The sequence below is a fragment of the Chenopodium album genome, chromosome 13 (assembly GCF_948465745.1).
Source record: "Chenopodium album chromosome 13, dcCheAlbu1.1, whole genome shotgun sequence".
Classification (NCBI taxonomy): Eukaryota; Viridiplantae; Streptophyta; class Magnoliopsida; order Caryophyllales; family Amaranthaceae; genus Chenopodium; species Chenopodium album.
In genome coordinates this window covers 27,240,618-27,248,318 of record NC_137846.1, presented here as the reverse complement: position 1 = coordinate 27,248,318, position 7,701 = coordinate 27,240,618, and the positions used below count along the sequence as shown (strand labels likewise).

Below are 7,701 nucleotides of genomic sequence, written 5' to 3'. Positions count from 1 at the left end.
TAGAAGAAGTAGGATGGGGGTTTGAGGTTGTGCATCGACTATAGAGCGTTAAACAAGTGATCTCGACTTCAAAACAAGTGATCTGTCAATGTGATCTTTTAGGGTGTTGCTGAAGATTACATTGTCGTCTAAGTAAAGGACCACAAACTTGTCAAGGTAATCATGGAAAAACTTATTCATCAAGGTGCAAAATGTTGCAGGGACGTCTGTCAGCCCAAATGGTATGACTAACCACTTGAACGCCACGTATCTGGTGACGCAAGCTGTCTTTGGCTCATCTCCTTAAGTAATTCGAACTTGAAGGTAGCCGGACCTTAAATCTAGCTTGGTTAAGTACACGTCTCCTAGCTTATCGAACAAGTTAGCCACAAAGACTATTGGGTAATGGTTCCTCACATTCAACTTGTTTAACGCTCTATAGTCGATGCACGACCTCAAACCCCCATCCTACTTCTTCTGGAAAAGGACTGGTGCTCCATATGAAGCTCTGGACGGTCGGATAAACCCGACTTCTGACAACCTAATGAGTGTCAAAAATGGCACTGAGTTGATGAGAATTTAGGTTGTGTAGACATCTACTTTTGGCCTCCTGTCTCGACAAGAAGTGCAATGATGTTATAATAATCCATTCTTCATGCTAGATCAAAGTTGAAGTGTTCATGGACTACAAAATGCATTATGAAGTAAGTTAAAACTTATACTTGAGACCAAGTTATCTTAAACCCTTGTTTGATTACTAATTAGGCCAAAAACGTGCTTATACATGTTTAAACTTGATTAATAACGGACATAATGCGTCAAATGCAATGATTAGATCCAATGGATCTTACTTTGTTAAAAACCGGGCCAATTAGGTAAAAAAAACCATCAAATTTCCATTCAAAGACTATACATATGAATAGCCCTTTCAAAGAGGTTTCTAACGGTATATTATAAGCCTAATTCCAAATTAAAACGAAGAAGTTATGATCAAAACACTAAACCGGGCCTTAAAACCGACACCCTTGCACTCCAACGACAATATCTTTTGATACAGAAAATATTTTAACCTAATTCGAACGGCATTGGAAAGTAGACATTCGGAGCTTTCAAATGATATATTATAGCCTTAATCCGACAGTTGCGCGCGCCTATCGAGCGCAAGTCAAAAAGTTGGGCTGGTCATGCCAGCGCGACTCTGAGAGTTGCGCTCGCCACCTGATGCCGCGGCTCTAAAACCGTAAACCTAGATCCCTACGCCTATAAAAAAGGGTCTTCGTTCAAACCTAAAGAGGTCCGAAAAATCAGAATTCTAAACCCCAGCATTCTTAAAACCCTAATCTCTTAAGTTCTTAAGTTCTCATACTATCATACTACTTTTCTTCTCCCTTCCCAAATACTTTCCAACCCTAATTAAATACATTGAAGTCTTTGGAGGTACCAAGAAGAAAGAAAGTCCATAAACTCATTAAATAGAGATTTAGCATAAAAGAAGAATGGTTAGTTTCCTGAGCACTTGGCTAAATCACTTTTCTTTTATTGTTTAAATAACTTTAATTGATTAATTAGTGTTGTTTGATCACTTTAAACAAACTTTTAATTAATTTAATTCACATAAAATTCTTGTGTTAATCAAGACTAGAATTTGAATAATTAATTGATTGATTTATCACCTAAGTCATGGCGAACATTGTTTATTTCTTGTTCTTTTCACGAATTTGAATAACAAAAGAATAATGACTTTTGCAATGTAATTCATACGTGATTAATGCTTATAAAAAAAATTAACTAACTTAGTTTTTAGGAGCCACTTTGCATATATTGTTTGGTATTGAAATTGTGAAAAAGGAAGATCTAGTAGAGGCCGCACTAGGGCTAGAATAACGATTCCTCCCTAAAAGGAACGTTATTTTAGTACCCTCGCTCCCGAACTCATTTCTGGTACACGTAGACCAATTTGGGCATGGGGTAAACTTATGATTCATGTTAAATATCCCTTGAACCCTACTTGGGTGAAAGGCATGAACGAGGTTTATAAGTTTCCCTAAAACACATTGGCGACTCTAATTCAAAGGTCTCCCAAAAAATCAGGAATTCAAATCCTAAAACACCCTAAAAAGTGTAAATTCCTAGGCTTTCAAAGGGCTATGGGTATAAAGGAGACGGATCCCCTATGATGGGCAGACCCTTCTTACAGTGGCGACTCCATTGTGGACTTAGAGGTTACAAGATTAGTTCTTAGTTATGATCTAAGGTTTCCAACACTCGGTTGCCTATGGGTTGTAACGGTAACTAACTTGGATAATCTCTAGTTAGAGAGTGAGACTTGAACGCATAATATCTTCCTTTTTCACGAAAGTAAAAACCAAGCAAGCAACATTGCATCATGCATAATCATAACACACTATAACCCTTTGGGATTGGCTCATTGACTAGGGGTCGCCAACACTAGGCTTCTATCCCGAAATCAATAACAATCATCCCATCCATATCACCAACAAAATGTTTGGAGGTATATGTCATGGTTCAACACGTTGAGTGATTGATTCGTGCATCGTCTCTTAAGATATGGTACCTTTGGATACCTACCACCTAATGGAACACACAACTAGCAATGTTGCGCGCACCCTTCAAGCGCAAGTCCAGAAATTGCGCGCGGCTCTTTTGCGCAACTCTATGTCTTGCGCGCGCCCATTGTTCAACGTTGACTTTGACTCATTACGAGAAATGTTATACGGAGAAAACGATATTACCGCTTCAAGGTTAATCATTAAGTAGGTGCTAATAATATCTCTTTGGCTAACAATGTTGTCTAACTTAGATTTTTTTTATTAAAAAAAAAAATAATTAATCGTTCTTTGTTTTTTAAAAAAAAATAAAAAAGAAACATGTCTTTTAATTGTCCTTTTCTTTCTTTCCTTTTTTTTTACTTACCCAACATAAAAGTCTTTTATTGTTCTTTATAGGTTTTTTTTTTGGCAAGAAATAAAACGCGTGTGGCAGGCGCTACTCTCGAAGTTGCACTTTCCACCTTAGCGCAAGACGGAAAATTGCGCACGATACTGTTTACGATTATGATGATTCATTTACGTACTTTATAATAGAACTAATGACATTACTTCTCATAAGGTTCGTCATTAGAAGTTCGCATCACTTGATAGGACTTCATCAATATTCTCATTCTTAAATGTGCCTATTTTCATGGTCGTCATCTTTTAGTTGTAATTAGTCAACCTTGAATTAAGAGCATAATTTATTTACCTCTCCTATGGTTAAAAAGAGAATCCCGAGAACCTTACTTGGGATGATTGCCTCACAAAAAAAAAAAAAAAACAAAAGAGAATAAAGAGAAAAAAAAATCAAGAAATCATTCAAAAAAAAAAGTATTATACGAAAAATTTTATTCTCAACCAAAAAAAAGGAGAAAAAATGAATGATAAAACCGAGAAAATGATTTACTCATTTCTTGGATTTTACGTTCGGAGGCAATCAGTTTTTTTTAAACAAATAGTAATTATCCTTTAAAGATGAGCAATATGAAAATCATCATAAAAAAACATAAAGATCTCTATTGTAATTTAAATAATCAACAAATACCATAGTATATTTATCATTTTAAGGAGTGTACTAAGGTTAACTAATATTTCTAAAAAGATGATGAGCATGTCAATCCAACTTTGTTTTTCTTTCTTTTCTCCCTTTTCGAAAACAATTCACTTCAAGTAAAATCGTAGATGATTACCTTGCTAAATTCAATACAAATCATGACATTTTATTAATGATTGTTTGTGAATTTTTTTGACATTTTTATTAATAAACTTTCTTATAGTGAATTTGTATTACAAGGACTAAAAAAAACAATCATTTTGACTTTGGTTCATTATTTGAATGCTTGGCAGAAAAGGTTTAAGTGAACGCGCTCAATTTCTCATGATACACATTACTAGATCGTCTTTCACATTCGCATACTAGTCCAATCATGGGTGACAAAGAAGCATTGGAGAAACTTAGAAAGGAACTCCAAAACCTAAAGGCCCTGCGAGAAGAAGAATCCCAAATAAAGGCTCGTTAAAAAGCATAAAAGGCTAAAATAAAAGCAGAAAAAGAAAACATTCTGCAAGAAAAAGCAAGAGCCGAAAGAGTAGAGACCTTGGAGAAACTTGTCCTTCGAGCTAGCTCAGGGAATAAGTACTTCAATTAATAGATTGCACCACAACCTAGTGGCAAGAATCTCCCAGAAAAGTTCTTAACTACGGATTTACCAACCTTTAAGGTTATAGACAATCCTAGGACTCACTTAATGAGAGTAGTTAGAATTACGACATTGAAAGGGGTTGAGCATAGCTTATATACATGTACTTTTCCTCTTTCATTGGACCCAACTGCTAGATCATGGTTTTATAGCCTCGATGCAAAACAAACTTCAACTTCGAGTGACGTTGTAAAAGCGTTTTAAGCCCAATATGGAGACAACATCGAGATCACAACTACCTTGCGCAATCTTAAATTGCTTAAGCATGGGGAAGAAGAAGGCTTTATTGACTACTTTTCCAGGTGGCGATCAAAAGTTTCTCATCTTTCACAAAGACCTCCGGATCATGAACTTGTCCCAAAGTTCATAGACAATATGTCTCCACCATATAAGTTCCATTTACAATACCTTGGTTTAGACACATTTCAAAAAGTCTATACTGTGGGAACATTAATTGAAAGGGACTTGATAAATGAAAGCATAAATTATATAGATGGACTAGATGAGCTTCGTTTATGGCGCTCAAAAGAATAAGATTTAGGTTTATTTTCTTTATTTTGTTTCATCATTTTCATATAATTCTCTTAGTTTTATTTGATTTTCCATTTTTATAATTCACTTTGGTTCTCGATTAGTTTTTATGAGTTTTTCATATTTTTAGTTGATAATTCATAGTTTTAGTTTTACTTTTACTTTGTTATGCTTTCTCTCTTTGTTTTATTTGTGTTTTGTAGGTGAATAATCAGGTCAATTTGCTCGGGAGGGCACTGATGATGGGGATGCGGAGTTTGATCAAGTGAGCGAAGGAGCCAAGGCCTCGTGCAACACACAGGGGTGCGCACGCGAGCGAAGGACCCAACTGTGCGCGCGCACGGCCTGTGCGGCCCCTTTCGCTCGATTTTTCTATTTATAGCTTTTGACTTTCTTTTTTATGATGACCTAACTTTGTACTAGAGAGAGAATTTTTCCAAAAATAGTAGAGAGAGAAAGTAGAGAGAGAAGCTTAAGATTTACTTGTTTGTTCTTGAATTTGATCTTAGATTTCAATTTGATCTTAAAATTCCTTCTTCAATTCAATGAATGTTTGTAAGATTTCTTTCCTTTGATTTACTTTTAATGCAATTCTTTCTAGTTTCTCAAATTTTGATTGAGATTACATTCCTTGCTCTAGAATTTGTTGATTGATTGATTTTCTTTTGATTAAGCTTTAAATGAATATAAATTTGATTGAATTTGTTTTGTTTCTTAATTTCACCATGTTTAGTGAGTAGATTAGTTGCTAGGGAGAAGGGGAAGTATGCTTGATTAATGATATTTGCTAGTTGATGATGCCAAATTGATTTGAATGTTGCAATTAAATTGATTGACATAGTTGTGCATGTGATTAATTAAACTAGGAGTGATCAACCTATAAGATTAATCTAGATTGCATTGTAAATTTCAATGACATGAACCCTTGATTTGAGGATTGCTTTAATTGATTGAATTTGATTGTGATTTTCCTTGTTAACCATTCATAGTGAACCCTAGCTTGGCTTATAGGAGATAGCTTTTGGATTCCTTTAATTGCAACTATTGTTTGTCCCTTGTGATGTTGAATCAATTGAGTGATCTATAAATTAGCATAATCACCGAGCTTGCATGTGGAACCAATATCCCTAGTGTTTAGCATATTGAATTCCTCGATTTGTTTATCTTTTTGACATCTTAGTTACCAACCACTACCATTTATATTCTTCGATTTAGCTTGACATAGGTTATAGCATCTTTCCCACTCATTCCTTTGGGTTCGACCCTTGACTTACCATATACTTGTATTAGGGTTGTTCGAGTGTTTACAAATTAAGTTTGGCTCTAGGGAGAGGTAGATAACGACCTACATTTTCCTCTTGTCAAAATTGGCGCCGTTGCTGGGGAATGATATTGGTGGTTTGTTATAGTTGTTGAGTCTATTTCACCTTTAATTAAAAATACAAAAATATTTTCTTTTAGGCTACATTTGTAGCCGTGCTACTAACCATTTCTTTTGAGATTTTATGCATAGAGCACGTGGTCATTCACTAGTGCCATTTGATCCGTAAATTGAGGGACTATTGTAAGGTTGAGGGGTGCTGGACGATCTTTGAGCCCTAGCATTTCAAGTGAAGAAGAACCACAACAAGAAGAACAAGCAAGAATGGAGAAAATTCGAGAGTGGCATTGAAAGAATTGGGGATTCTCGGTGCATATAGATTTGAGAGTGGGATTGCTCTACCTACAACACCGGCAAATGATTTTGAAATAAGACCGGCAATGATCACTTTGATAGAGAGGCGGCAATTTAGTGGGGCCAAGCATGAAAGCCCACTAAACCATCTCTAGGAGTTCGAAAACTATTGTAATACTATCAAGGTGAACGGAATTTCCTAAAAATTCATCCGCCTCAAGCTCTTTCCCTTTTCTCTCATAGGGCGTGCTTTGGAATGGCTAGACAAGGAGGTTAAGTCGAATTCTCTAAGGTCATGGGACAAGGTCACCAAGGAATTTCTATCCCGTTTCTATCCTCAAAAGAAAACGGCGGAGGCTAGAGCTTTGATACAAGGTTTCAAGAAAAAGCCAAGTGAGAGCCTCTATGAAGCATGGGACAGATACAAAGAGTATCAAAGAGAATGTCCTCATCACGGAATTCAAACCAATCAAATCATTCAAATCTTCTATGAAGGCCTTAGCCCTCAAGGAAAATCATGTTTAGATAGAGGAGTCGGAGGTCCTATCATGAACAAAACGGAAGAGGAAGTGGTGGACATAATTGAAGACGTAGTAAGGTATTATAGAGATTGGCAAGATGGAGAAAGAGAGTCAACTAGCAAGAGTAGCTCTTCGGTGTACTCGGTTTTATAGAGATTGGCAAGATGGAGAAAAAGAGACAACTAGCAAGATGTCCGCTATCAAGGCAAAGTAGGAAAGTGCTACCTACCAAGTTTTAAGTCTTCCTTCCCAATCTAAGGGGAGAGGTATGTCTTCTAATTCTCAACCCCCTCCTTCTTCTAATAACATGCCTAGTGGATGCTTGTTTTGTGATGATTGTGGGTCGTATGATCATGATGTTTCTAGTTGCCCTCATGCATGTATGGATGTTTGTGATGATCAAGATGGAAATGTGAATGAGCATGTGAAGTATGTGTCAAATAATCATGATTCTAGGTTTGAGAATCAAAGAGGTCAATGGAATAGGAATTACAACAATCATGGCAGTTTTGACAACTATAACCAAGGTGGTGGTTATAGGAACCAAGGTTCTCGAGGTAACTATAACAATGAAGGTTATAGTAGCCAAAATCAAAACCAAAAGTATGGTAATCAAACCCAAGGTTATGGGAATCATAATCAAGGTAGTGGTAACCATAATCAAGGTTATGGTCAAAATCAAAATAGGGGTAATTGGAACAATTAAGGTAGAGGCAACTTTCAAAACAATACTCAAAGAGGCC

At 36.2% G+C, this 7,701-nt stretch overlaps 1 non-coding gene across 1 annotated transcript; it reads right to left on the bottom strand.

The window, feature by feature from the left end:
* Window positions 1–6,791: 6,791 nt before the first annotated feature.
* Window positions 6,792–6,897, bottom strand: LOC145577174 (small nucleolar RNA R71). The gene has a single exon (XR_014098654.1). It is a non-coding gene; the product is annotated as a small nucleolar RNA R71 (small nucleolar RNA).
* Between the last annotated feature and the right edge of the window lie 804 nt (window positions 6,898–7,701).